The sequence below is a fragment of the Schistocerca gregaria genome, chromosome 2 (assembly GCF_023897955.1).
Source record: "Schistocerca gregaria isolate iqSchGreg1 chromosome 2, iqSchGreg1.2, whole genome shotgun sequence".
Taxonomy (NCBI): domain Eukaryota; kingdom Metazoa; phylum Arthropoda; class Insecta; order Orthoptera; family Acrididae; genus Schistocerca; species Schistocerca gregaria.
In genome coordinates this window covers 146,586,693-146,592,375 of record NC_064921.1, presented here as the reverse complement: position 1 = coordinate 146,592,375, position 5,683 = coordinate 146,586,693, and positions in this window count along the sequence as shown.

Sequence of the window (5,683 nt, the reverse complement as noted above, 5' to 3'; positions counted from 1 at the left end):
TGCAGTCCCCTACGGCATTGCGTAGGATCCTACGGTCTTGGCGTGCATCCGTGCGTCGCTGCGGTCCGGTCCCAGGTCGACGGGCACGTGCACCTTCCGCCGACCACTGGCGACAACATCGATGTACTGTGGAGACCTCACGTCCCGCGTGTTGAGCAATTCGGCGGTACGTCCACACGGCCTCCCGCATGCCCACTATACGCCCTCGCTCAAAGTCCATCAACTGCACATACGGTTCACGTCCACGCTGTCGCGGCATGCTACCAGTGTTAAAGACTGCGATGGAGCTCCGTATGCCACGGCAATCTGGCTGACACTGACGGCGGCGGTGCACAAATGCTGCGCAGCTAGCGCCATTCGACGGCCAACACCGCCGTTCCTGGTGTGTCCGCTGTGCTGTGCGTGTGATCATTGCTTGTACAGCCCTCTCGCACTGTCCGGAGCAAGTATGGTGGGTCTGACACACCGGTGTCAATGTGTTCTTTTTTCCATTTCCAGGAGTGTAGATTACTTAAATTATATAAAGATGGTATTCCATTATGCCCATTAGTGTAATCCATTTCTGAACCTTGTTATTTACTAGGGAAAGGGTTACATTATATCACTCAATAGAAAACAAGTTTAATACCTAATTTTAGTAGCAAGAAATAGATGGCTGTTATTGATAAAATTAAAGATATGTAAATCCAATTCAATTCTAAAGAAGTATCGTTTGATGTCACTAGCTAATTTTGAAATGTTCCTACTGATGAGTTTACAAACATATTAACAGATCTTTTACAGAGATCAGTGTTATAGTCAGTCTGAGGTTCACCTCTCAGTCCTATACCATCTGAATTTTTCATGGACAATTTGGAACAAACTTTCGTACAAAAACAGGCACATAATTGGGTTTTAATGCAATGATTCAGATATGTGGACCAGAACTACTAGACAATGAAATACATTAAACTCATTTAAAACAGAAAATTCACTTCAAAATGGCATTGGGAGATTCTACAACAAATTTATTTGACCTTAATATAGATATTACCATAAGGAGACACTTATTCAGCATTTACCAGAGAAGTCTGTGCTAGCTCCCAGCAACCATACAGTCACAAACATGCAAGTTTCCATTTGATGGAGCATCACCTAATATCTGTTCTGTTATCAAACAGGCTTTCAGATAGGACTATAGACCGCCAAAATTTCACTTCCAGCAATGGCAATAGGTCTACCCTGAGCAATAAGCAAAAAAAAAAAAGTGTAAAAATACACCACTTCTATATTCTGACTAAAACCAGTCCCTCAATAGCTGTAAAGCCTGGTGCATAATCCAATATACTGACAACGTTTCAGATGATCTTGAACAAAATTTAAAGTCTCGCAACTACAGACATGCATTTTATAATACTTAGGTTACATAAAAATTTTAATTCAATAGTAAAGACAAATTACAAACCTTGGCTGAGAGTAGTTTGTATAAAATCATATGCAAGCAATGTGACTACTTTTATAATTGTAACTCAGGCAGAGCTGTGGCAATAATCAGGCTAAAGCTATTTTTTCCCCTTTTATTAGATTACGTTTTCGGTGCGGTTTTAGTTAACGCAACTACTCCTACGTCACAAAAATGTAGTTGTTTCCTATGTATAGACTGCATCTCCCTTTTGTATCTTCATTACAAATAAAACACGATTATTATCTGCGTTTGTGACATTCAGTTGTCACATGAACATGGCATAAGATGCCGACATCCAGTTTGTAACCAAATAAAAATAATTTTGCCGAACATTAGGAAGTGTTTTCCCATTTAATATTTCAAAATCCATCAGATTTGTTGGCTGCCTGGTTTAACAAACCCTTGACCCTCCTTGTTTGTATGTCGAGTAATTTGTTTTGTGTATTACCTAAAATACTTTAAGGCTATATTACACTAAGTACACCACATACCTGCACAAATACGTGTACTACGAAATGTATAAGACGTTTTGTGAGGAACTATTTCCATCGACATATTATTCACAACACACATGTTGTTTTGCTTTTTGTGATAACATCACTAGAGCATTTCAGACTGCTCTAACTGATTTCGACTTTCCAGTGGTCATCTTCTGAGTAAGAGCACATGATGCAGGCGGCAGCATTATGTTCCCGTAATGGAAATACTTCATCATCATTTAGAAGTGAAGACAAAGAAACGGAACTGCCACTGCAACTGTTTACTAACTTGAATAATTACTTACAAATAATTAACTACCAACAAAAGAGTGATTTGCAATGACTGATATTAGTAATTTTTGTCGTGGTAAAGTTGCAGGTTAGCGTAGAGCAAAGTAAGTCACTTTTTATGTGCTCTTATTGAAGCTAATACGCGTTTTGGCCTTTCACACATCTTGAAGTGGCGTCACACGTAACTGGGTTTTCAGTAGGTACATCGTTAAAACATCGACAGCAAATTGCATGTTGCAACTAACTTTCTATTCTGCTTGTTAGTATTCCAATTTTAGCGTTTGTAGAACGGCACAAACACTTTCCTTTTCTGTATTGCACAAAAACAGCCCAGTAAGCGCCATGTCGCCGATAGCACATGATGAGCTGTCAACATGGCGGATACTAAGCTGGTTTTGAGCAAGATAGAAGTGGAAAAGTGCCACATCTATAAATGGGAAAATTGGAATACTAACAAGCAGAGTAGAAAGGCAGCTGCAGCAACCATCGTTGTTTTAACGATATACCTACTGAACATTCAGATGTACATTACGGTAAATGAGGATTGGGTGAATAGATTATTAATAAAATAAATAGTATAGTAATCACTGTAACACTTCAACATTACTAAACAGCACTAGCCAAGTACTGGGATACGTTATTCAGTTATAAAAGTTCTGTGAATTTTGGAAATATAAATAACACTGTCAAAGTACACCATTGAAGCCAATTTTATGGGTCCCTCTTGTACATGAACACAGTCAGAAAATTATAATACAGTACTTTGAGTATGCACAATATAAATGTATGGTATTACATTTCGTTAGTATATATATATATATATATATATATATATATATATATATATATATATAGTCAATTGTAAGCTATTACAGTGCACAATACTACTTGACAAAAATGAGGCTTACACATGGAACTTCAGTGGATACGTTTTAAAATTATTTGTATTCAATACTCACAATATATAGTCATTGTGGACTTGCAACAAAAGTAAAATACTAAAATATGTGTATTAAAATTCTGCCCAGTCAACTGACATCAGGTCCTAGTAACCAGACAAAAGAAAATCTTGTAAAACCATATATCATGAATGTACTTCAAAAGGTCTCTGCTACTAAACGCATGCATTTACATATCCTCCTGAGCAATAAGTGGAACACACCCTACCCCTTTCTGTAACACTGCCTCCTCCACTATCTGCTGTGGACACGACACATGGTGCCAGGCAGCTTCTTCCAGGTATTCGCCAAAGCAGACTCTTCCGTTGGTTGCCGCAGGGTACAGCGTGACTCATCACTCGTTTCCAGCCATCAGCTTTCCAATGACGACGATGTTTACACCACCTCAAGCGTCACTTGTACTGACCACAGAAACGTGTAGCTTATGAGGACCTGCTCGGTCGTTTACCCCTAGATTTTTAACTCCCTGCGAACAGTTATTGAGCTAGACGTATTGCTGGTAGCACTTTGTAGCTCACACGTGATTACTTCCTTCTTTAATACCTGACTGTCCCTGCCCATCTGCACATGAGGTCTGCCTGGTCTCGATTCACTGTGGTTCCTCCTTCACGTGTCCATTTCACAATGACGTCATCGACAGTCAGCTTGGACGGCTTTAGAATGGTTGATATGTCCCTGGTGAAGTCGTTACTAAGCTGACATCCAATGACGGGTCCACGTTCGTAGCCACTGTCTCTCCTGACCGAGCTGTTCTGCTGATACTACTTCTGTGATGACAAGACGATACTCCCTCACCTCCTTTTACACCGGCGGGTCCACTTTTGGTGATATCTAGGGTTCAGCCTTGCGTTACATGAAGGTGTCTGGATGTTTTTGATCAGACAGTGTGAAACGTAGGCGGGCAGGAAAAATAGCCACGCAGATAGACCGTAAATGCCCAAAGGAAGTTTTTCGCTGGATATTACAAAATCAGAATGCACCAAGACGACATCATCATGGAAGGTGAGTAGATGACATTAGGAAACATTAAGGAACCAACAATGGATGTCAAATGGCTGCTGCTGTGGGTGTTGATGTTCTTCTGTAATAAACTTCAATCTACCGAAGTGGTGATTATTATGTAAACCATAATATACAGTGGTCACTAAATGACAACGCAGCCACTCCAAAAAAGTTATTTCGGTTATTTTCTGTTATGTAATAGCTTATTTACTTTAAATACTTATCGAACTTATAGTTTTTCCCGTCACATACAATTTTGTGACGTTCTGGTCTGATGGCTAACGAGAAAAGTAACAAAACACAAACAAATCGAAAGAAAAATAAATTAATATCTCACTATTAAAAAGATTTTAATTAAATGTAACCAGTTAAACATCACTTTATTACATCCGTATGAAATCTCCATTGGCTAATGTTTCCGTTTTCTCTTCTCCTCAAAAGGTCTAATATAACTTTTTCACTCATCAATTGCTTCTTGTACGCCCTGGTGATACAATAGTCTCACCATACGGATATTCCAGCTTCTCTACTGTTGTGATTGTATCATTTTAATGATCTCGTGAAACCACTCACGTTGTTCCTGACTGACATCAAACAGATTTTCGGGGAAATAATCACGGTATCTGTTCATGACGTGAAATTTGAGGATTATAGGACGATAATATCGTTTTGAACTTTTCCAGCAGAATAAAGAGTGAATAACTTTTTACTGTCCCGGAACTTGGTAACAACCTCCATCAGTGATACCCAAACATCCCTGTCATTCAGGCACTTTTGAGTTAAAATTGGAGTGTTTTATGTGATGGTCTGAGCTAATATGTCAAGATGTTCTGATTTAAATGTCTGAGAAGCTGTCAGGTAAGTCAAAAAGCTAGTTCCCTTCTTTTACAACCATAACTCTGGCCAGGACATATTCACCTTTTATGTGCCACGATAGGAGCATTTAATTCTGGTTCTAATATGAACGAATATTCTTTATATAAATGGGTACGACTCCATTTAGTGAAACTACTTGTAAGTATTGTTTTTTCATAAACTTCTTGAAATACAGGTAAAAGACTTTAACAAATTCTTGAAATGTTGACTTTTTCGCTTTTGCCTCAGTTTTTCATTGTTTTGTGTAGTATGTTGATATATCAGCTAGAACAGCCACTGATATTCATGAAACTAACGTACGAATCAGCTTCCACAATGACAGCAAGATGTCAAAGACAGTCAGCACATCACCCACAATACGGAACCAGTTGCACAATTTGGAAATATCAAAACTGATGACTGTGAAAGTTTCTGTTGGGGATAACAGGTAGTCGTTTTTGCATCTGACTAAGAGAGCACACAAATACAAGCCCGATTTGAAAATTCTAATTTAGTGCACGTCTGCGAAATAGCAATCATAAGACCAATAGCACTGAGATTCTTTGGAGGACCTACATATGTGGACAAGTGTAAATTAATGGATGCTCTGGAGATGCTGTGACATACATAGCGCCACCAGTGACCCACTGAAA